Source organism: Cydia amplana, chromosome 6 (assembly GCF_948474715.1).
Source record: "Cydia amplana chromosome 6, ilCydAmpl1.1, whole genome shotgun sequence".
In the NCBI taxonomy this organism is placed as follows: domain Eukaryota; kingdom Metazoa; phylum Arthropoda; class Insecta; order Lepidoptera; family Tortricidae; genus Cydia; species Cydia amplana.
Window position 1 is genome coordinate 19,685,491 of NC_086074.1, and position 26,954 is coordinate 19,712,444.

Consider the following 26,954-nt stretch of genomic DNA (forward strand, 5'->3'; position numbering starts at 1 on the left):
ATCTCGAGTGTCGGATTCATGTTTTGATATATTTTTTCTATTTTAATAATAGTTTGGATTTATTAAAACCATGTGACATATTTTGTGGAGATTTTTTTTTAAATATAGTATTTGCAACATAGGTTATCACATCTCAAAAAATCTCTAGTGTGAGAATTCATGTAGAGCTCTCATACATTATGAACTGTGCTGACCCGCCTATTAAGTAAGAACGAGTTTATACTGGATTCTAACTGTTTTCTTCAACTATAATTAGTCAGTTAATAAAATTTAATTTTAAGACTTAACGCTCGAGGGCCCGTATGGAAGCCCAAGTGTTTAACAGTCGTATTTATTATCACTTATCTCCGACTTTTGTTAAAGAAGTTGCGCGTTAATTTTCTAGTAAAAAGTACTACTTTATATACGTTACATTTTGAGTTTTTATTTAAATAACATAAGACAAATCAGCTTCATGATTCAAAGATCATGGCCCCGACGGAAGACCAGCGCTAGCCTAGCCAGGCTAGCATCATGCTGAGTCGGGACCATTTCGTTACTATTATGTTGTTGTGTTACTTGTTGTTTTTTTTTGTCACGAATAAACGCTCTCTTTCTATTCTATTCTATTATTCATGCAGCCAAGCCTTCAACCAGTCCTTAGCTGGCCATAATAACTGCTTACCAACCGCTTCAGTTATAATAAGGATCCTGACCAAATATTTAGTAATCTTTTGCATTTTTTCGTGAACCATTTTTTCTGCTCACCTGCACCACAGCACCACACACATATGAAATGTTATGGTAGTAGACCTATATTATATTACCAATTACTTATATTACCAATTAATTATACCAGTACGCCCGGACTTACGTCCTTAAGCCCAATACGGTAGAGCGCGTCTCTACCAATGGGCCCAACGGTCGAGTCCGACTCGAAACTTCAGTCCTCTCGCGTACCCGCGCACGAACGTACGTCTCGTTGCGTTTTTATGGTTTTAAACTTTCCGTAACTCGTGTATGGTTTCCAATTGGACTTAACAGTTTTATTTTAGTGGGATTTGTGTTGTGATTGTGACAATGTGGATTTATGTTTGTGTATATTTAGGATACTGAGGAGGATATTTTTTATTTAGTTTTTGTAAGTACCTACATTTTATTTTATATGATACAAAATTTAAGCTGGGATAATAGCGGGTACTTATAAATTTTTAACATATGGCATTTAAACGTTTTTAAATTTTATTGTTTAGGTACTTAATAACTCTTATAAAGCAATTACCACGTACATTCAGCTCCCGAGAACACTAACAACAAAAGGAATTAAAAAAATTGCTGGTTGTACTTATCGCAAATTTTCTCGTTTGTTTCTGCTAACAGTACCTATTACTTGAGTACTTTTAGGTATTTTGGCAACTATCCAGAGTAAAGGTAATAGTGGGTATCGTCATAGAGACATACATACAGTCGCAAAATAGTTATTTATGTATTTGTATAAATAAAGAACAAAGATTTTAAAGCAAGCGTAAAAATCTTAGAATCATGAGTGTAGCAAGAGGTCCAAAAGGCATGATGTGCCTTGATCGATGAATTGATGATGAACTTTGGTTTCGGGTGACACACAACTTTTCTTCTCATGTTACGGAATTTTTTTCTTCTTCCTCTTTCTACTGTTGCATTTCGTTAAAGTAATATCAATATCACTGTTACGTTCCAGTCTGCGTGTTAAAAATCATGCTTACAAAAAATACACACTGTATACCCAGTGGCACCTGTAATGTAAAGCAAAAACGCATCTATCTATACCGAAAGAATTAAAGTTCCAATTTAAATATTCTGTTTATAAAGACAAACCGTTAAAGGGTTAGTGTAGTGTTGTTACACTGTACGACACGAGAAGGTGGTTGTAGACTGTTGGTCTACCATGTTAGGAGAACTTTAGTCTAGATCAGGGGTAGCCAACCTTTTTACAAGTACTGGGCAAGTTGGGGAAAGTTTTTTAAAAGCTGGAAAAGTTAACGGAATTTTCACAGGAAACAAAGGAATCTTTCATTTAGGAAATGGTATTTTTTTTTTGTTTAGCCGTATTTGTGTAAAAAGATTGAGAATGTATGGAGACACGTACCTACATGCAAGTAGGTATTATCCCTAAAACATGAAAAGTATTGGATTTATACGATAAGTACGATAACACACGGTTGTCGAGTTTTATTTTTTACTTTCTCTATTTTACACAAACACTGATAAACATATCTACCTACTTGGTGTTTTAGGCACGACAGAAATAAATTGATCTCAGGTACAAAATTATTTGACACGATTGCCATGGGTTCACCATCTCTGTTTTAGGCTGTCTGAACCGTGTTGCAAGTAAGTTTAGACTAGACTGCTTTACAGGTAAAGTTCTAGGGCCCAAGTCAAGGGCTTGGATAACTTTAATGGATGCTAAGTTATTAGTGCTCTTAGCTGGGGAACTAAATTATAGATGAGTTGATGCTAATCAGTAATATCAAAACAATATGATAACTATGTAAATAAATACATGTTATAAATCTTTTTTATTAGTGGTAGAGAAAGCCTTCATCTTTATATCAATAAATTGCGCCCATTATACTTATATAACTTTGCTGTTATCTGCTATAGCTTTAAATACATAAGATTAAGATGTATTCGAGTAATTCTGAATCATTTCCGAGTATCGGGTTAATCCGGGAATCATTAATTATATTGACATCATCTTCATAATTTTCGGGACTACCAACAGGAACTACTTTAAGTACTTAATTATATTTATAAAGAAATATTTACCTTTATGAATAAAATACCCATTTTTGTCACGACTCTATGCCGGAATACAACAAAATACAGTTAGGTATACTATACCCATACTTTGGGTTTCCAAATTATAGTTCACTGGTTCTTGGTTTTATTATATTTTTAAACCTAGTTACGTATTTACGTAGCTGTAATCCTATAATTTAAGAGCATTACCTGACTCTTGTACTAAAGCACTCAGTCGTGATCTAAATCGGAACTAGTTGTTTGTTATTTAAAAAAAACCGGCCAAGTGCGAGTCGGACTCGCGCACGGAGGGTTCCGCACCATCAACAAAAAATAGAGCAAAACAAGGAAAAAAAACAAGCAAAAAAACGGTCACCCATCCAAGTACTGACCCCGCCCGACGTTGCTTAATTTCGGTCAAAAATCACGTTTGTTGTATGGGAGCCCCACTTAAATCTTTATTTTATTCTGTTTTTTGTATTTGTTGTTATAGCGGCAACAGAAATATATCATCTGTGAAACTTTCAACTGTCTAGCTATCACGGTTCGTGAGATACAGCCTGGTGACAGACGGACGGACGGACGGACGGACAGCGGAGTCTTAGTAATAGGGTCCCGTTTTTACCCTTTGGGTACGGAACCCTAAAAACTGGTTCCGCGCGACTTGAGCTCTACAACCTACAACAATAAATGAATATAATAAGATTACGTATTTAAGTATAAATAAAATACGAGTATAGTTATATTAAGCTTACATCAATAGCCGTTATAGATACATTAATTAGTACTAGATAAGTACTTATTAGAAAACTAAAACTTCAGCGTAGGATGTAACTCAATTTAGTATAGTTTTCGATCTGACTCAACAAGACAGGCGTAGGCTAGTGTGGCAGTCGTAGGTTAAAAAAACTTGTAAACTTTTTGGCAAAAGAAACTATTTTTTTTATGTTACCTTAAAAATAAGTTAAAATTAGATTTTAAAACAAATAAAAACTAACAGAAATAGATTAAACTAAGAAATAGACAAACTAAACTAAAACTACCTAAAAAGTAAAAACCTACAATTAAATTAATCTTAATCGGTTAATACCAGAGTTAATTAATTATCGCGATGAGCTGTTAACGGTTATTATTATTAAAATATGTCGCTGTTTATATACATTTATGTTAAGACCCGTTTTTATTTAACTGGAAACGGAGAAGCCCTAATGTCCATGAAAGCATCTTGGCGAGCTAACCAGCCAGACCACTTGTAGCTTGATAGTTCCACTACGGTTCAAACGCAGACCACTTACACTGCCCTGCTAAGCCGAAAAGCGCTATCTCAAAAGAAAATTCATTGCTAACTTATACTTTAGTTTCTATAGCTGAGAATTCCATTTTCAAAATCATTTGTTTTTGAGATAGCGCTACTTGGCTTAGGAGGGCAGTACAGTAAGTAAACCTACTGATGTGCTGTCGGAATGTTTCTAAAATTGCTAAAAGTCCACAAATGAACATTTCGGAAACTTCTCATATTTTAGTATAGGGATCATAAGTTTCAATATCCAAATTGAAAGTTACATATATTTGTAAAAAAATCCGACTACAAAATATATAAATACTTATAAATTAGGCAATCTTTTTAATGTACAGTTATAAATAAATTATAGGGACATTCTTGCACAAATTGTCTAGGTCTCACAATAAGCTCAAGAAGAAGGCCTGTGTTGTCGATACACAGACAATGATATATGTTATATACAAATACTTAAATACATAGAAAACATCCATGACTCAGGAACAAATATCTGTGCTGATCACACATATAAAAAAAATAAATAAATATTATATAGGACTTGCTTACACAGATTGACTAAGTCCCACAGTAAGCTCAAGAAGGCTTGTGTTGTGGGTACTCCGACAACGATATATATAATATACAAATACATAAATACATAGAAAACACCCAAGACTCAGGAACAAATATCTGTGTTAATCACACAAACAAATGCCCTTACCAGGATTCGGACCCAGGACCGCGGCTTAACAGGCAGGGTCACTGTCACTACCCACTAGGCCAGACCAGTTGTCAGTTGTTGTTGTTATGTTGTTGTGTTGATACGATACTAAAACTATAGTGCCAATGCCCTAACACATCTACATTTATTCTAAGCTTAATAGCATCGATCGCAGACGTTTCTGCTTGTTAAACTTAAAATTAAAAATCTACCTACATACTTGTCTTTTTAGTACAAAATGTGTATAATTTAAAGCAGGATAATTGGGTAATAAATAGGCCACTGTCATTTTAGTACCAAGTTTTGAATTTTGCGATGTATATTCGTACAACGGAGTCTCCACGACGTAGTCTGTAGGGTCAAGTAACCATGCGCTCACGGCGCGGCCTATCGCACGGGTCGCGGGTTCAGACCCTGCGGTCACTTTATATAATTCATCAAGTTGCTACTTTCTCTCTGGCACACTCAGCAGCAGAAGTTACTAAGCGGGGGAAGTGTTCAAAATGATCTTGTCGCGACTTTATTGTTAAGAGAATAAGAGCGTGCCAAGTTAATTTTGAACACCTCGCACGCTTAGCAACTTCTGCTGCTGACTGTACAAGCGACCCGCGGGCTGAGGAGCTTAATGAACGATTCTCGAATTATAATTATACTAGTGGTTTTGTGAGTTCTGGACCTCGCGTTAAGCTTAAACCATTTAAAAATAATAAATTTTCCACCATTTTCAACATTTTTCAAAAAAACGAAACGATAGAAAAATTATATTTAACTACTGAACCTACTCACAAAATTTCACGAGAATCAGTTGAGAATAGTAACTTAAACACATAAGTAGGCATTTACGTAAATGTAACTAGTTATTTAAGCCTTGTTTATATGTAGATATGTCAATATTATTAGAAACTCGTAAATATTTAAATTGGTACCAGCGTTGATACCTATTTAAGTTAGGTACTTATCTATGAAAAAACGAGCCTCTGTAACTTGACTTGATTGTAAATAGGTGTAATTATTTAAATAACTTCTGACTCTGAATACATAACTCCATATACCATAAACGACCGTTTCCCATCAAGTGGTTCATTTGCTATGAATTAAAAAAAATAAAGAAAGCATTTTAAAGTAAGAAAAGGAGTCGTGCTTAAAATTGGAAATAGATACTTAGACTTACTTTCCGAGTTGCGACCACACTGCTGCTTTAAAACCGTGACTGCACGGAATCGCAGTGACGCACCGTAACGTACCTGTCTACCCTAATTTAATAAAATTGTAGAACAACTCATAATGCCACACGAATCAATAAATAACCCTTTCCAAATATAACAATTTTTATGTTATTTCAACTCAGATTCACGAGGAAGATTTTCAAAGTATAACAATGTTTTTGTTATTTCAACTCAGATTTTTTTTAACCGGCCAAGTGCGAATCGCACTCGCGTTTCAAGGGTTCCGTACATTAAGTCCGACTCACGCTTGAATGCACATTTCTAATAGATTTTTCTGTCATCTATAGGCAAAGAACCATTTTGTGTATTTTTTTCAAAAATTTAGTCCCAGTAGTTTCGGAGATAATGGTCGGACAGACAGACCGACAGACGTACGAGTGATCCTATAAGGGTTCCGTTTTTTTTTTCCTTTTGAGGTACTCAGTTTTTTTATTTTATAGTATAATATATAGTCCTCGTGGTTCTGAGTAGAAATAAACCCAATAAAGTCGATTCTAGTTTTTCAAAAAAACAATACCTGTGTAAAATAATGTACCTATGTATAGTGATCTCGTCTCCATGATTGATGGGCGATAAAACATTTAAATGAGCGCGAAAGCGCGTGCGCATTGCGTGTCGTTTGTTTAATTAACTGTCCGTTACTTTATTTTGTCAAGATTTAGATCACGCTACGATTTGATTGATATCTTTGAAAAGAAGGTTGATTTACATTCTTGGTTTAAATCACCAAGACGTACCTACATAAATATATAATTAACAATAAATTGCAGTATTTTATTTATGTGACTACTTATATATTGTTAGATGACATTAAGGTTTAAGTACTTTTTTTAGAAGAATAAGAATAATATTTATTCAAAAGAAAAAACCTTATTAACAATTAATAATGTAAAGACACTAAAGACTAATCTAATAGGTAATGAATGTATTAGGTAGATACATTAAGCAATGTGTAATTGTGTGTGTGTGTGTGTGTGTGTGTGTGACTTCTTAGAAGTTGTTTAGTTGCTAAATTATTTGGATATTTTTAATAAAATAAATAAGTATCGTCTCGACCCTCAACCAAGTTGTCAGAAACGTGAACCATGAACGAAAGGTTTTTTTTTATATTTTTATAACTATAACATTATTTGCCTTGCTTCCATCTTGCGAGTAACGTCTTTTTATGTAAAATACCTAAAGTTACTATTATAGGGCGCCATAAAAAAAATCGCTGGTATAAAATAAACTATACTAACTATTATACTCTGAGCGCTCCGCAGTCATTCCGATGCCAATGATCCCATGCTATTATCATTAAAGCGTATCGCATCTTTAATTTGACTGAGGCCAAGGGCTTTATTCTAATCAAATTTAAATGTAATTCCAATTTAATATCACTAATCAGTGAGTAGGTTTAGTAAAGTTGGCATCAGTTGAAGGAGAGTGGTAGTTTTTATGAACTTTAACTATAAAAAAAACTCTTATTTTATAACTATTAGAGGGCGATCGACACTTTTGGCGCGTTGTTCTACTGGATGTTGTTAATGTTGACTGTCACGTAAACAATTATTTTAACAAATGGAATATATTCATTAGTTAAAACTCTTCTTTTTGTATTGGAAGTCTCATTGCAGACCGTAGATCGGAGTTGGCGTAGCGAGGAATTAATCGCCGCTGATAAGATAGCTCATAAGCCGTAAATATCAGGCCGACTGGCCTCTTGCAGGTGAGATTTGCATAAATATAGCTCTCGATTGCATATGCCTTTTGTTTAAACTAGCACTTTATGAGTCTTGCAAGTTGTATTCATGCGAAGTACCTAAAGGTTTTTAAGTAGCACTCGTGAGTCTTATATTAAGTAGCAACTAATAAATTAGATTGGTACCGTAAAAGCTCCATACTCGTAATTTTCTCGCATAATTAAATATTTAGATTGACAATCACTATGTAATTGTTACCAACATTAATTATCTTGTGTAAAATTGAATATAACTTATAGCCAATTCAATCCAGTCTCACAGTATAAATATGTACCTACTTAAATACCTACATACATACAAAACATCCATACTTAATTCAGGAATTATCCGCGCTCATCAAACAAATAAATGGACTTACCGGGAATAGGCCTCGTGCATGAAGTTTATTATTTGAACAAAATATTTTTTATTTGGATGTTTGTTACCGTTATGTCATTTTACAAATGCATTTATAAATAAATAAAAAGAAGTCATGCATGAGGCTAATTGAACCAACTTTGTCAGCGGAGTCTATTAACGTATATGAAAATAACGTAGGTAACGTACGATTACATAGGTAATACACTACATGGAACGACACGGTAGTAATCTAGGGGTGTAGGAAATACTTTGTCAGTGTCTAAGCTAATATACACTACTAGCTGTTGCCCGCGACTTCGTACGCGTGGATTTGTATATTGGTGGTTATATATTCTATATTAGCTTAGAACATTATGCAGAAAACGATAGCAGTAGGGACTGCAGTTAATCATTTGTTAATTATTATACACAACCTGGCTACGAAGTTTCAAGCCCCTAACTGAATAAAATTGTTCTCTATATAATCCCTCTCAACCCCCAGCATATTTTCAAGTCCACTATTTAGTAAAACCTACTACCTAACTACCTATTTACGAAGTTTGAAGTTCCTAGCTTTAAATAACATTTGAACTCTCTACCAACTTTCAACCCCTTCTTAAACCTTTTAGGGGATGAATTTTTAAAAAAGCTGAAATTACTTATTATGTATTATAATAATATGCCTTTTTTATACAACGATTAAAGCCCCGCACTCAAAAAAATGTTTGACCTCCATACAAATTTTCAACCCCTTTTTTACCAACTTGAGGGAAGAATTTTCAAAAATGCCGAAATTACTTTTCTTGTATTCTAATAATATGTCTTTATACAAAGATTCAAGTCCCGCACACAAAAATGTTTGATCTCCATACAAACTTTCAACCCCTATTTAAACCTTTTAAGGGATGAATTTTTAAAAACTCTAAAATCACTTGTATTCTTATAATATGCCCTTATACGAAGATTCAAATCCCGCACTCAATAAAATATTTGATGTGCATACAAACTTTCAACCCCTTTTTCACCACCTTGGGGGATGAATTTTCAAAAACGCTGAAATCACTTTTCTTGTATTCTAATAATATGCCTTTATACAAAGATTCAAGTCCCGCACTCAAAAAAAATGTTTGATCTCCATACAAACTTTCAACCCCTATTTAACCCTTTCAAGGGATGAATTTTTAAAAACGCTGAAATTACTTTTCTTGTATTCTTATATTATGCCCTTGTACAAAGATTCAAGTCCCGCACTCAAAAAAATATTTGATGTGCATACAAACTTTCAACCCCTTTTTCACCACCTTGAGGGATGAATTTTCCAAAACGCTGAAATTAGTTTTCTTCTCTTTTATTATAATACCTTTTTACGAAGTTTCAAGTTCCTAGCTTAAAATAAAATTTGTACCCTGTACAAACTTTCAACCCCTTTTTAAACCTGTTAGGGGATGAATTTTACAAAACGCTGAAATTACTTGTATTATCTTCTAATAATATCCCCAAATACAAAGATTCAAGTCCCGCGCTCGAAAAAATTTTTGATATCCATACAAACTTTCAACCCCTTTTTCGTCACCTTAGGGGATGAATTTTCAAAAACACTGAAATTAGTTTTCTTGTGTTTAAATTTAATATCTATTTGCAAATTTTCAAGTTCCTACCTTAAAATAAAATTTGCACCCCAAGACGAACTTTCATCCCCTTTTTAAATCCCTTAGGGGTTTGAACTTCCAAAAACGTTGCAATTACTTTATTTTGTAATCGGCTATTATGCCTTTCTAAGAAGTTTCAAAGCATTTGTTATGGATTCAAACTTTTAACCCCTTTTTAACCCTGTTAGGGGATGAATTTTACAAAACGCTGAAATTACTTTTCCTGTCTTTTAATAATATCCCCAAATACAAAGATTCAAGTCCCGCGTTCGAAAAAATGTTTGATATCCATACAAACTTTCAACCCCTTTTTTACCACTTTACGGAATGAATTTTCAAAAACGCAGAAATTTCTTTTCTTGTATTTTAATAATATATCTTTTTACGAACTGTCAAGTACCTAGCTTAAAATAAAATTTGAACCACATACAAACTTTCAACCTCTTTTTAACCCTGTTAGGGGATGAATTTTACAAAACGCTGAAATTACTTTCCTGTCTTTTCATAATATCCCCAAATACAAAGATTCCAGTCCCGCGCTCGAAAAAACGTTTGATATCCATACAAACTTTCAACCCTTTTTTCACCACCTTAGGGGATGAACTTTCAAAAACGCTGAAATTAGTTTTCTTGCATTTTAATAATATATCTTTTTACGAACTTTCAAGTACCTAGCTTAAAATAAAATTTCAACCACATACAAACTTTCAACCTCTTTTTAACCCTGTTAGGGGATGAATTTTACAAAACGCTGAAATTACTTTTCCTGTCTTTTAATAATATCCCCAAATACAAAGATTCCAGTCCCGCGCTCGAAAAAATGTTTGATATCCATACAAACTTTCAACCCTTTTTTCACCACCTTAGGGGATGAATTTTCAAAAACGCTGAAATTAGTTTTCTTGTATTTTAATAATATATCTTTTTACGAACTTTCAAGTACCTAGCTTAAAATAAAATTTGAACCACATACAAACTTTCAACCTCTTTTTAACCCTGTTAGGGGATGAATTTTACAAAAGGCTGAAATTACTTTTCTTGTCTTTTAATAATATCCCCAAATACAAAGATTCAAGTCCCGCGCTAGAAAAAATGTTTGATATCCATACAAACTTTCAACCCTTTTTTCACCATCTTAGGGGATGAATTTTCAAAAACGCTGAAATTAGTTTTCTTGTATTTAAATTTAATATCTATATGCAAAGTTTCAAGTTCCTAGCTTAAAATTAAATTTGCACCCCAAGACGAACTTTCATCCCCTTTTTAACCCCCTTAGGGGTTGAATTTCCAAAAACGTCGCAATTACTTTATTTTGTAATCGGCTATTATGCCTTTCTAAGAAGTTTCAAAGCATTTGTAATAGATTCAATCTTTCAACCCCTTTTTAACCCTGTTAGGGGATGAATTTTCAAAAACGCTGAAATTACTTTTCTTGACTTATAATAATATCCCCACATACAAAGTTTCAAGTCCCACACTCACAAAAATATTTGATCTCCATACAAACTTTCAACCCCTTTTTCACCACCTTAGGGGATGAATTTTCAAAAACGCTGAAATTAGTTTTCTTGTTTTTTAATATAATACATTTTTACAAAGTTTTAAATTCCTAGCTTAAAATAAAACTTGTACCCCATACAACCTTTCATCCCCTTTTTAACCCCCTTAGGGGTTGAATTTTTCAAAATCGCTTCTTATCTCTTGTACACTTTATAAATGCAACCTAGTGTGCAAATTTCAACTTTCTAGCTTTTGTAGTTTCGGCTCTGCGTTGATGAATCAGTCAGTCAGTCAGTCAGTCAGTCAGTCAGGACACTTGCATTTATATATATAGATTAATCACACTTTGCACTAATCTAAGAACAACTTTAGAGCGATCACACGGTGTCAGCCAAAAAAGTCTAGCGTACACGGAACACGCCGTGCCTTATATTATGCACCATAGAGGAAAAAGGCCATATGTAACTGTCAGAATAATATGATGATGAGCCGTTTGAGACTTGCGTGATGGAGGGGCTTATGACGCGCAGCAAAAAGTTCGACGCAAGCGCATAGCGTGCGCAAGCGCACGATCTGATACGCAGTACTTGCATACATATATACTTAGACAGTTATGCAATAGTCCAAAAAATTGTTGCATCTTGTTTCCAAAAAGTAAGAATAGTATTCGGCAGTCCTTAAAAGTTTTACAAGAATTCGAGGAAGTTTTAATTTTAGAAAATTCCCTAGAGATTTTTTAATCTCATAGATTTTTGTTTGTGGAAATTTTCACTACTTAGATATTATAGTTGGCACATCAGGATAAATATACAAATAAAAATGATTGGTATGCCTTTACTTGTAAAAATCTTCGTGGCTGACATTAATTTACACTCATGCACACTAAATTATCGTGACAATACCATGCTACTATTATCGCCCTAACTGTATATTCAGCAAGACAATATGCGTTTCCCAAGTACTGTTTCTTCAAAACAACCTATGTTATCAAACACATTTCAAGTAAATTATATGTAGATGTAATTTCGATCCAGCTTTCTTGGTTTTGACAGACGGCAAAAAGCTAACAAGCAAGGCAATGGTTTGGAAACAAAGAGTATGTTTCCTGAAACTTGTCGGGCGCCATAATGGATCGCGTGCAGCGCTCGTTTTACCCGTGTCGGGTTTGTTATACGTTCTGCACTGATCGCGCAAGTTATCAACACATGAGAATTTCTCAAAAGTAGGTCCATTCTGGAATATTTAGTAATTGGTTTAATTTGTGAGAGTACAGTCACCTGCAATAATATGTTACACAACGAAGACCGCAAAAATATCTGACACTATCTTATTTGTAGAGCCATAAGAGCGAGTCACATTTTTGCGGCGATCGAATAGTAACATATTATTTCAGGTGACTGTACTTATTACAATGTAAAAAACGTATCTGTTACATTTGAGACCTTAATAAGTTTACTATTTTGTCGCAGTTTATTTTTCATAAAAGAAAATATATGTTACTTTTCATCAGAGAAGAGTATCCTATGCTTCATGTGTATCAGAATTTCTGGTGGAATTTCAGATAAAATGGTCCTGTTGCACTTGAAACGTAAGGACCCTTCGGTGATGGAAAGCCACATATACTCAATAAAATTTTGTTTATTGTAACAATTGACGGACTGACCAACGTCCCTCAGTAGTGATGTATGAGAAATATACAATAAAATTTAGAGCGAAGCTTTCAATTATGATAGCCAGTTTGGTACAACCGACCTTAATATATTATGTAGTTAGTTTATAACACAGTTATTGCGTACAATTCTACAAACAATTTTAAAAATAATTTAAATTGAGATAAAAGATGTACATTTATAAATATTTCTCTCTACTTCAATGTTTTTTCTCTTGTTGTAAAAATGCCACATTGTTATAATTATGCCACATCATTACGCCATCCAAGTTAGTCTCATTCACTTAGATATTCCGTTTTTATCCCAAATTAGTTCTATTGTGTACACAATAATAATTTAATTGTGTGTATCATTGACACGACGTATTGTGGTTGCGATCGGAAATATTTCACAGATAAGTGGTCTTATGACGGCCATTGTTCGTCGGTTGAACGACCACTTTCCTGGAGTGATTGTTTGTAAACAATACGTTTCCGCATCTGGTTCGTTTGGTTTTTGTCCGTGAAAAACTGTTGAAATCATTTGTTTCGTTAACTTCATAGGATATCGACTTAACATGCCCAAACTTAACTCAAATAGAGTTAGGTAAATATGTAAACTAAGTAGTATTCAATGAAAATTATTAGGGGCCCGATTCTGATTTTGAAATAGACATCTATTAGATATCTTTTAGGCATCACCAAAATACGATAACGATATATGTTCAATCAATCTTTGGGTGTTATGGCTCCATCGATATTGTCGATGATTCCGCCAACGTCAAGGTTTAGGAAGGCACGTGCTTTATGAAGACAATTGGCCGGTGAATATCCACGACGCAGTTCACTCAGATGAGAATCAAATGTAGATCTACCTACAACCAGGACAAAACAAACATACATTATTAAAACTAACTACTACAAATACAAGTTATTGTTTTTTATGTGTTTAGCTAAGACGTTCACAAAAGGGGAGGTAACTAATGTAAGGAGGAAATTAATGTTAACCGGACGGGGAATTTTAGGGGGGAGGATGTCATATAAGGGGGTAACGAGACGATTACAATCCCAAAATACGTGTTCGAGAGTACCCTCCGCCAGACCACATTCACATAGAGAGTGGTCTCGAACACGCATCTTTTTTAAGCGAAATATGTTTAAGATCTAACCTGTCAAATTTGACATTTGCGCGACTCTGGAGATACTCTTGAACGATTTCCACAAGATATGGCTTAGAGATCCAATCCACATCTAATAGATATCTAACTCTATCTAACGTAAAAGTGACCTTGGTTGCCCGAATTGCGCTGCAAAAGAGAACTAGTTGAAATCTAAACTATAACGTATCTAGAATGGATCTAGTACGTGTCGTCTCTTGTGAATACACTTGAAGTTCGAATACGGCAGTAGGTAAATTGAAAGTGTAAAGTTAATTGTTGCCTATATTTTGTACATAAGATACTTATGTTCTATTAAGTATTTATTTGCGTAGGTGATCGTGGTTCGGTGAAGAATGTTTGATAATATTGATTCAAGTGCATGCGTTTATGTGTTTTGTTCGTAGTCTATTAGCGTTATCGTAGCTATAGACTAGAGTATAAGTACATACGTATTTCTTGTTTTAGGTGAAACGAAGAATAATAATACAATATACATATGTAAATATAATACATATAGCCTAATAATTATATTGTAGGTTAGTATAAGTAATGTTAAGGACTATCTGGGGCCCGTTTCTCAAAAGCTTGTAAGCTTGTAATACAAGTTAGTCCCTTTCTAACAAAGGCTGTCAAAAAGTGACATCCGTTGGTATTACAAGTTACAAGCTTTTGAGAAACGGGCCCCAGATAGATATTTTTTAAGTACTAAATTGTATTCTAATTTTTGTTTGTATTTTATTAAGGTAATCGAATTTATGTGTTAATAATATTAATACTTAAATTGCTTTAAATCAGCCTACTATATTTTAAATGTAGTTTCAAATATCAAATTTATGTTTATGATAATTTGATATTTGAAACTAAAAATAACACTGTAATATAACGTACCTAAGCGCACAATTAGAAAAAATCCTACTCGCCCTAACACTAACCCATAAATCTCAAGTCAAAAACCCTATGATTTCATTACACCATTAAAAGCGCCTAATCCCAAATAAAAACCCTTCAGCTACCGAACACTTCACAAAAGAATATTTCTCTAACAAACACCATCATCTTACGCCCTTTCACGAAAGGGTCAAAAAAGCCGTTAGACACCAAGGGTCCTAATTATCAAAAAACTTGATTATATCGAGTCAGACAACCGGTATAATTAAATTACGTATTTTGTTCGAAACTGGACTTAATTAGTTAAACAGGAGGGTATAGATTGGCTTGGATATTAAGTTGCATTCCGAATCCTTTGTGTTATAAGGAAGAGAGAAATACCGCGAGTTTCGGCGTTAGGCGGACGTTCCATTGATGGTATGCTATGCTATGCCAAAGACTAACCACCTTATTCATAAACGTCTGCTAAATAATCAGCTGATGGTTGTCGTTTGTCCCTCTCTATGGCATAACGACAGATAGGGACAAACGACGATCATCAACTGATTAAGTTAGCAGCCGTTTATGAATAACGCCATAAGGGTTTACATAAAATTAAAGATCCTATCTTTAGAATTCTTCAAACTTTATTGTATAATACCATCTTTCACACTATTAAGACGAAAGTGGACGACCGGCGGCGCTAAATCGCGTTTTCATACAAGTTACAACGCCTCATTTTCCTCTCTTTTAGCACAATTTGATGTATAAAATCGAAAAATGTGAAACGAATACGTACAATAAATAGTGTAAAAATATTTTACATAATGTAGGAAAAGCGGTAGTCCGTTTACCTTTTAACTGATAATTTAATGTTAGGGCTTCTTAGTCTATTCGGTTCCGCGTTTCTTCTTTTAGTACGGAACCCTATAAATTGCCGCATTTTTTAAAATGAAATTAGCTTGTTTTTTGCATAATGGTCACCCGATACCCTAGGGTCTTATCTTGAATCACGTTCGACGTGTTGCATCTCTGTCGCACTTGTAAATTCGTACGTAAGTGTGACAGGGAGGCGACACGTCGAACGCGGTAAGCTCTTCGTTACAAGAACGCCATATCTTCGTAAAGATTTCTCTTGACATGTGACCATTCATTTCGAGGACCTCTCACAATAGTCCAGATCCGATTACCGAGTGTTTGAGACCGCTTCGTCAAAACAAATGCAGTTTATTCAGTGTTAAGAACAATAAGTCCATAAATGTACGGCGTTTTTTGTATACCTCTAAAGATTATTCATTAGTCTCGAGTACGTTAATTAAAGTTTTGATAATATTTCAAAGACTCGAGACGTATAAATTTATGTATCGTAGCATCGTAGGTATCGTCAGTGTTTTTATATTTTTTTATCCATTAATTTCAGATATATTTTTTCAGATTCTGAAATAACAGTTCGACTAGCTAATTTACTACCCAAACCCAAACATTCTGCTCTTTTACCAATATTGTAACTCAACCGTAATGTTTGTCTTTTTATCTAGAATACTCGTATAATAGTTAGATTCAAAGATGAGCAATATCAAAAATCTGAAATACGTATGTCAAAGAAATCATCTTTTTAAATGTACGAGTAGGTAAGTGAGCGCATGTGTGAAAGTCATATAAAACACAATCCGACTTTACAAGCACCTTTAACATTTATTTCCAGACTGACATATTGAAATAAATTACGTAACAACAATTGCGAAATCCAAAAACCGTGTCGACAACGAGGTCTTCCGTTACATCAAATAGATAAATAACAACGATTCATAACAACACTGTGTTCATGCGCCCATCCTTATTCGACCAAGCAAAAAACGTTTTGAAATTTAATAGATACACAAAACCGTATTTGAAATTAGAATGATAAGTGTACAAAATATGTATTTGTGACCCCTTTCCGAGTTCAGTCCCCTTTAGACAAATGGCTCCTTTCATTGTGGGAACTAAACTGGTTCTGAATAGAAAGTAACTAAATCTTGATACGTCACAGTTTTGGACGAATTTGCATTCAAGATGAGCCGTTGGTGGTGTAATTTAGTTTAAAAACAGGTAGTTTGTGAGATAAGCGCGTGAATAAATGGCTTCTAAAATGTGTTGTTGGAATAAGTTACTCAATTATGTTTGTTTAAATTCCGCATAAAAACAACCGTAATCCGACGAGATGGGTAAATATTTGGAGTTTAATCCCACGGTGTTTTGTCCACTAATATGAGGAAAGTACCGAGTTTTTAAGTAAATATAGACTTAAGATTATGGTCGCAAGATAATGAGATATTCAAGTGCGTATTTTTGGTAAAAGTTCATAATAAAATAGTAACGATAGAGTCTTTAACGTGAGTAATTCAATTGACTGCAATGCAATTGTTTTATTTCCGTTCACTGAATGCAATACATACTTAGCTCGAATACTTAGGTACATTTTATTAGACCGATCTGTTCTGCGTGCAACTAAAATCCTTAAATCCAATTAAAATAACAGTTCCCTACCTACCCTATCTAACACCGGTCAATAACGCCATGTTTATTTTCATAAACTCATCACACCATTGAAATCCACTGCACATTCGCATTAAAATCATCCCCTAATCTTTTGTTAGCCGGTATTACATCATATTTACACAGAACCCAAAGGACTTAAATCTTTACAAACCCCCTTTAAGTTTGCCCTTTTGTTAAAGAAGACCTTTGGAACCGGTAGTTCCCATTGTTCTGTTGCGCTCATTTTCCGCTACAGTAAAAAAGGTCTAACATAATTTGCGCTTACGTCCCAAGTGTTTGGTTTTATACGTTGTTTTTATGTGGTTAGTGTCAATAAGGGCGTAAGCGCCGGTCGTGTTAGGGTGGCAATGGCGTGGGGTCGGCTGTGAGTGCTCTAGATGGCTCTGCTGTTGATCGAGCAACGGAATCGGGTCGGCATCCCACTGTGCGCGCACAAGCGAAGAGAATCGGCGGGAAACCTGTTATTGAAATTTAATTTAATTAAACGCCGCTGTTTTTTATTATTTTATAGTGTTAACAAAATAACAAAAAAAAAACAAATTACTTATAAAATAAATATACCTACCTATGTTATGAATAAATAAAACTTAAATCTAAGAAGCCTAAATAAATCTTAAATTAAATATAGGTTCTAAATACTTATTACTTATGTTTAATTAATGTCAGATTCAAATTGTACCTACAATTAACTGATGCCGGTAAAAACTGACGCTCTCAATATTAATTATTTTTGTTGGGAATTTGACAATTCCATAGACAATCAAATTGTCAGTTTCCGTCCCTATATTCCTCCATTTTGTTTTGACTTCGCTTCCGCTTTTCGCCAGCGCCAGCACACACACTCTACTGCCACTGCCACTGCTTTATTTATATGAAGCTGTAAACGTCAATTTGATGTCATTGTCACACGGGGGCGCACCGGTGCTTTGTCAGTTGACTTTTGTCTGACAATCGAAACTCGAAAACGTCGTATCTACATTAAATATACATGTAACATACAGCGTTTTGAAGTGAATGTAACGTGACACGGATATGTTTATTACGACGAGCGAATCAAAATGACATAAAATGTTTGGTGGAGGGTAGATTGACAGTTACACACAATGCGGATAATAATACGAACAAAAAAAAATCCCGAACGATTTTCCCTCGCGTGCTGACTCTGACTGAAAATTATTTTAAACGGGATACTCGTGTATTTTTAATATTATCGAGTTTCATAGAGTTTTTTAGAATACTGCTGTTATTCGACATATACGTGAAACTTTGTAAGTTTTTTTTAAATAAATACTATATTGATCACCGGCCCGCGGCCAAAAAATAGCTCCCATTCAACGCTCCCAACATACGCTCTCCTTTTAAAACGAAATGCTAAAATTTCATAAAATTTGACATGAACTTTTACGTAGCATAGGTATACCTATTATCTGTGTCTAGTACTAGTTTCGTTGTTTATAATTGGTTGGTAGGTATATAAAGAAAATAGAGCGAGTAGACATTTTGTATATTAAACGGCTATCTTTTTTTGGCTCATTTAGATACCTCACCAACCGTATGCTTATTATGAGTCGAGTAGAAGGGCTGTAAGTGTAATGTAAACGTCCCATTCCTCGACATGCGAATGCCTAATAGATGACACCCTTCTGCCACCCTATTAAAGGTAACAATGTCATGCACTGGGGCAGTGGCACTAACGATCACTCGGGCGTTTACATTAATAGAGCTAGAAAAAAAATAAAGAAGACAAAATAGAGCTCATTGCTCTTAATTTAATAATCATTTTAAACGTCTTGATGAATCAGGATCTTATTATTGTTGACGGTAAGCGTCTCGGAGGTTTATTCAATTTGTATGGAAATGTTCAACCAGGTGCAAGAGCTAATTTATATTCGGCTCCTTCATGCTTCATACAATTTGTAATTTTTGCCTTAAGTATTGCATTAAGATAAAGTTGAAAATTGTTTGACATCGACAGTACAAAGATAAATTAAATTCATAAAGAGTTTAGATTTAATAAGGTTATTAACGTTTATAAAATTATTCAATTTATTTTGATGCTGCTAATCCCTACGGTTTGTAGTGCTAATTATTTAGTGTTCTGAATCTAATGCATAAATTAATAATCCGCTATTATTGGAACTTACACATTTTATACGTTTTATGTAGGTATGTAGTGACGTAATCGTCTTATGTATTTTCATACATAGCCCAAGGGTCTCCAAATTACGGCCTGCTCAAAATCCGGCCCACGAGCTCTTACTTCTGGTACAGAGTACCACAACTTTTAAACAACATTTAAAAGAGGCTTAATATACTTGGTCAACCAGATCTTGACAGTAGAAAAAGGCGTCAAATTTGAAAAATGTAGGCGCGAAGGGATATACTTGAATAGAAAATTTGAATTTCGCGCCTTTTTTTACTGACAAGATTTGGTTGACCAGCTATAAATTATATTCGAACGAGCGAGCGAAGCGAAGCGAAGTTCTTATCGAACAAGCGAGCGAAGCGAAGCGAAGTTCTTACATTCAACTTTGAACACGCGGCTGGCTAGCGGCACGTCCCGGCATTTCGATGTTTTTAAGCTGAACTGTCAGAAGATAGTTTGATACACAATAACTTAAGTAAAGTTCTAATTTAAATGAAATTGGGTAAACGTGTAGTCGAGGGCGTTATATTTTAGTCATTAAATTATGAGCAGGCTCGATCAAGGGGTTATTGAGCTAGAAGAGCTTAGAAGGCCAAAAAGCTGTTTGTGAGGTGTCTTGCTATTCTGGTCATTTTATTTGCAAGAAAGTATGGTCGCGTTTGGTATCAAATGAAAGTGCTCGGCTTACACTTTTATAATATCGTTTTTAAATTTACCATTTTGAAATAATTAGCAAGCTAAAAATAAAATAAAATTAACATAATATAGGCATTTGACATTTGACAGGAAATATTTCGGCTTACCACAGATACAGTATCAGTTAAGGGCTCCACAGACCTTGCAATAAATCGTACGCGGTTTTCGATCCTTTGACGACTGCATTTAATTGATATTTTTGGCGAACTGCGAGTTCTCAGTTCGGGGCGAACTACTAGTTATTTACAAATTTTGACTCAGTGATCAAGGCCCATATTACAAACACCTTATAGACTACCATACATAGGTATATTATACAATTTGTAAACCTAAAAGTATAACACTATTTAGGCGATGAATATAAGTAGGTATAATGTGTAATGTGTGTAATTACTTTAGCTAGGCAACCGTTACTGTTTTTCAAAAGCTGTGTGTGACTGCTAATAGAAACAACTATGACACTTTACGATTGATTTAGCTGTCGATATTATGATATAGTTGCTATTCTTAATTATGTAAATACTAAATGGCTAAGCTGTTATGTAAAAGCTATTATATAATCTAGTAATTTACTACCACAAAGTATGCAAATACCGTTCATTAGGAGTAAATGCAAATCTGTATTCCATCAGGAATACGTAAATAGAAGTCCATGTTTTCATTAGACATTTGCCTTACTGTAAAAACTGGATTCAATTTGTACCAGTTACACGTTACCACTTTCCTGTATCGCTAATTAATTTAAAATGTAATTTATGTAAAAGCGTGAATTGCTTACTTAGAACTTCTGGTTTAGAACTGCTACCATTTAGGGACTGCTTGTACAAGAAGGTATTAGGTTATTGACATTTCTAGGGCTGTTAGGACCTTTTTGTGTTGACCAGTGATGAAATGTCACTTGACGGAAGTGTCCTTTCTTATGCGCACGCGCCGTGGCGAGACTTAAATGGGGTTTATCTAATTATTGGCAGATATTGATACGCAGTACAGATTATTTATAGCAGTACTTCAACAACATCAACGTAATTACTCTGCCCCTGTAACCAGGCGCGGCCCGCCTTAAGGTGCGCTTGTGCGGTGCACTCCCATATATAATCAAAATGAAATTATGGTACCTATTTAATATATTACTATTTAAGATCGATCGTAAAAAACTCAATACCAATTAAATAATAACCTTTATTCATTATAAGTTTATAGACAGCTCACCACTACCTACACGGCGTACTCCTATAATTTCATAGAAATCAAAGGTAACGCGCGAAGCGGAGCGCTTTGGATTGCGCTCCTATGGAAAAAGATTTAGTACATTCGATCAATAGGAAATTCAATAAGAGCGAAAGAGAAGTTTCACTGTGGGTCCGCACGTGAAACGGAAGATTTTCTATGAGGGAAGAGGCAAAATCGGTGCGGCGCTCCGAGCCGAGCCCGGTTGACCTTGCGCGCGCATCCCGCGCGCCATGTTGATGTTGTCACGTGTTTCTAAACAGACCTTAGTCAATTTTAAATTATGTGCGGGAATGCAATTTTGGCTTTTTTTCATTCTAAATAATGAAACAAGAGTTTAAACAGTCAAAGCACATAATCTGTTTGTTGTGAGGTGTTTAAAAATTAATGAATTTAACATGAGAATGTGAAAAAGTTTACAAAATCGACTCGAGTTAAATTATGGACGACCTTGAACTTTCGTAGCAATGTTAGTCAAAAACAAAAACTTATATATTTTTTAAATCAGATCAATATGCAAAAACACCGTGGTTGTGTTGTGTGAATGTCATAAAAGTAACTAGCTTATTTTGTTTTTCGTGTTATCTAAGTATATGTTTTGTGTTTGGCGCGGGCGCGAGCGACGGCTGCGGCTGTGCGGTGAGTTTGTTTGGAGCGAAACAGGTGTGTTATTAACAATTTAGCACATCTTTTCATAAAATTGAAATAAAAACATTATATCCATTTGTAAAATGAACTGCAGTTGGCGTCTATCGGTCGTCAAGATATTCGTAATACCGAAAATCTATGAGAGAGTTCAATGACCGGGTGGACGGAAACCGACATCTAGGTACTTTGCGACGGTTAATTGAATGTGTAGGTTTAGTTTTTGTTTTTTATTGTGAGTGAACACCCATAATACATAGCTACCGGCCGCCACTGCCTGTAACAACAGGAGACTTTAGTACCTATTCATTTAATCGTCCACTAAAGTGAAGAATTCAAAGGTACATTTAAATTTTCAGTACTTAGTAGGTATTTTCCTGAGATTTTTCACAAGCCTTAAGGGCTCATTTAGACGGTGCGAGAACTCGCATGCGAGTTTCATTACATTGCGTCATTTGATCGGTTGGCTGAATTGATGTAACTTAAATGGTCCGCAATGTAACTAAAATCGTATATGAGTTCGCGCGCCATCTAAATGAGCCCTTACTAGTAGGTAGATAGTTACGTTCAAATATATCGGAACACATCCTTATTTATGTCAAATGTCAAAGGGGTGTTACGATATATTTGGTCATTATGGCCATCACCAGCAATATAATTCCGTGCGTGCGATAGAGATAGAAAATGGCGGGTGAATGTAAGAAATTCTTCGTGCTTAGCGTCCTTACTTTATTAATGTAATGAAATGAAATGATATTTTTTTATTTCGAACATAAAGCTAACTGTATAAGATGCAGTTAATTAACTGCGTGAATGTGTGTACTGTGACGGAAATGTCTTTTCTGCCAGCCGCACGCGTCGAGATCGACTCTGGAATTTATCTAATTATTGGCAGTTCAGTTCTAGAGACAAGCGCCCACTAATGCGGAAAAAGAACACGTCGGTATGTCCTACTCGTTACTTAGCGTTACTTGAAGTTCTGAGAAAGGGCAGTGTATTATGGTGGAAGTTTAATGGTCTTACGTGAATAATCATCAATTACCCTCGTTTTTATTGTGTTAGTATAATAGTAAGTAAATATTATTGAATGCATCAATAAGTAAAATCTAAATATGTACTTACGTAACGAAGAAATTGACAGGCAATCTTGTCGCAAAAAGGCTATTTCTTTCAGGCAATCTATGGAAATAGGTACTGTGTGTGTAGAAATATGTCCTACTTGCCAAACCATTCAATCATGTTATTTTGAATTTTGATCTGCATTTTGGCAATCACTTTCGCCACCTCTCGCTTACACTATAATAATAGGTATACGACTCGCTCGAGCGAAATGTGGTGCGAGTAAGTATCTATGTCAGAAATGGCACAAGAAGATTGATGTTTGTGCCGCCCATGTTTTCTAAAACTATATATATATGTCACCGTAAAATTGTAAACACTCGTCATTTTATAATCTCGCTAGTTACATTATAAACTGACGGTAGGGAGATTATAATCTAACCTAACCTAACCTACGTTAGATTAAAAACTAACGGGTTCACAATCTTACGTTGTCATATATATCCCACATCACAAGCTTTCTTGAGCTTACCGTGGGGCTTAGTCAATTTGTGTAAAAATGTCCTATAATAATTATTTATTTATATCCTTGTATAAGGTAGGTACCTACTATCGAAATGACTTGAACATACTGTACTAACTAGCTACATTCGTACAAGTTCCATTGCGCGTGGGAGCGCGGCAGTGCGTCACGCGCCGCCGCGAATGCGCCCTGCGCCCTACGACACCGAAGACCGACATCGACACTTCCTCTTGGGACCGAAGAATAACCTGTAAGGCTGCCGGTGCTACTTTTATTATGTAGTTTCTACTAACAGCAACGCGAGACACATACCTACATAATTATCACATATTCAATCGGGTAACTCACGTATTTTATGTCGAAGATTGCTCGACATGTTTCGCTCCATACTGGGGACCTTCAACGGAAGTACGCGATGCTGACAACCAGAGCTACCACATATTGTACGAGGCCGCACATTGACATCTACTCCAGCTATTGAATTTCTCTTAGACTTAACACTTCTTCTACTAGAAATAACGTTTTGGTATAACACTGCGAAGGTTTATGGTAGCAAACGGAGCATCCCTTGCCCGCACCTGTCGCCACGCTTGGCCGCTCACACTTGACCGATAACGACCGGAAACCTGAGCATTGTAGAAACGTCTTCAGATGCTGTATATATTTTGTTTCGTAATAATTATATCAACTATACAGTGTGGTAAGACGGGCCCTGGAGGGAAACTACCTTAAATCTTTAAGCTGGCTCATTTTACTTAAAGGAGACATTCCTTTATTTTTAAAAAGAAAGAAAACTGCATTCAAAGATTTTCTAAAACTCGCTTGCCTCACACTGTATATTATTATACAAAGAAAATAGAAAAGTTTTGGATCTGAAACATCAACTCGCTCTAATGTCTTCGTTTTTAGGGTTCCGTACCCAAAGGGTAAAAACGGGACCCTATTACTAAGACTCCGCTGTCCGTCCGTCCGTCCGTCTGTCACCAGGCTGTATCTCACGAACCGTGATAGCTAGACGGTTGAAATTTTCACAGATGATGTATTTCTGTTGCCGCTATAACAACAAATACTAAAAACAGAATAAAATAAAGATTTAAGTGGGGCTCCCATACAACAAACGTGATTTTTGACCGAAGTTAAGCAACGTCGGGCGGGGTCAGTACTTGGATGGGTGACCGTTTTTTTGCTTGTTTTGCTCTATTTTTTGTTGATGGTGCGGAACCCTCCGTGCGCGAGTCCGACTCGCACTTGGCCGGTTTTTAAATAAGAGCGTTATCTTCGTTTGTGTAGCGGCGGCTAGATTCGTGTGAACATTAAGAGTAGGGCCACTTGCACCATTCCACTAACCCAAGTTAACCAGTTAAACCTGGAGTTACCATGGTTACTATTACAATTTGACACTGGGCTAACGGTTTAACCTCAAGCCCTGGTTAGTCGGATGGTGCGAGTGGCCCTTAGGCTTGTGCAGATCATTCTGGGCTTGTTGTTTTGTGTTTCTCTTATATTTAAAGTAGACAGGAAGGAAAACAGCTTCGATAACATTAACGATGCACTATCCACCATAGTAGACTGGTTTACGGCAAATAACTTACTTTTGAATGCCAAGAAAACCAAGTGCATCAAATTTACGCTGCCGAACGTCAAGCAGGTAAACAACAGCAATATTAAAATAAAAGGTGATACGCTGGAATTCGAAGATCGAACGGTTTTCCTTGGAGTCACTTTAGACGCAAAACTGCAGTGGCATGCACATATAGCCACTCTAGCCGGCAAACTTAGTTCTGCTGCCTATGCAGTGAGGCGAATCAGACAGCTGACAAACGTAGAGACGGCCAGGCTGGTATACTTTAGCTACTTCCACAGTGTTATGTCGTATGGAATTCTGTTGTGGGGAAAAGCGGCAGACATTCAGACAATATTTGTGCTGCAAAAACGAGCTGTACGTTCTATCTATGGACTGGGCGCTCGAGCATCCCTGAGAGAGAAATTCAAAGAAGTGAACATTCTTACCCTTGCATCTCAATACATACTTGAGAATATTATGTATGTTCGGAAAAACGTCCATGAATTCAAGCTTAACAGTGATATCCATAACTATAACACTAGAAACAAACATAAACTTGCTGTGCCCGCCCACCGCCTCCGTAAGGTTAGTACGTCTTTCGTCGGGAACTGTACACGGTTTTATAACAAAGTTCCCACTGATATAGCGAATTTACCACATAACAAATTTAAGTCACACATTAAGCGCTCCTTGTTGAGTAAGGCGTACTACACTGTAAATGATTTTATAGATGATAGAGATGCCTTTAAGCAGGCAGCTTGATTTCGATAGTATAATAAGAGTTAAATAAATATGTATTGTTTTTCTTTTTTTTTCTTTTCATTGTAAATTAATCATGCTAGTGTCCAGTAGAATTGACACATGAGACCATCATGTTCTCGATTAATTATATTGTTTATATTGCTTAATTTAATTTTAATTTTTGACACTTGGAGACCTTATACATCTCTAAGTTTTAGTTTTAATTTTATTTTTATTTTATTTGTACATACTTATATTTTTAATGATTCCGACACTTGGAGACCTATACATCTCTAAGTCAATATAGGGCATTTAGCTTGGTAATTATGTGAAGATTTACCGTTTTTTTATGTAACATACAAGAACAAAATGTTGTGTCTCACAGTTATACGTTATTACAATTTAAATATTAATATGGCCCGGCAGCTTGAATATGTCATGCTCGCTTAAAAGTCTTTGCTTACGGTGGCGTTGTTGATCGGGTCGCCACTTTCCCGAATGAAGGTTGAGAGAGGCGATGGCTGAGATACGCGTCATACTCGTGAACGGGTGCTGTTTGTGGAGACTGGTCTATTTAAGCTAACACGAGCTATTTAGTTACTCTATTTTTGAGGATAATTACATGGACACAGACACACATCATTCGGTTCTCGTATGCTATTTTATTTTTATTGTCATTTTCTTACTTAATGAATGTTTTAATTAGGTATACAGGATTTTGACTCTTGGAGACCCTATACATCTCTAAGGATAATTTTATTAACTACTCTATATTGTAATCTTTTAGTTATGATGACACTTAGAGACATTTACATCTCTAAATAATTTTAGATTATAGTTTTGTATCTTTGTGTTCTTTTTTTTTCAATACTATTGTTATAGCGTTTTTTTTTTAATTCGACATTTAGAGACTTTATACAT

General features: G+C 35.3%; 1 protein-coding gene across 1 annotated transcript in view; it reads left to right on the forward strand.

Annotated features, from left to right (window-relative positions):
- Positions 1-969: 969 nt before the first annotated feature.
- LOC134649049 (uncharacterized) overlaps positions 970-26,954 on the forward strand; it is a 104,400-nt gene continuing 78,415 nt past the window's right edge. Inside the window, exon 1 of the mRNA XM_063503760.1 lies at positions 970-1,120. The gene's annotated coding sequence lies outside the window, so the exon portion shown is untranslated. The remainder of the gene's footprint in view (positions 1,121-26,954) is intronic.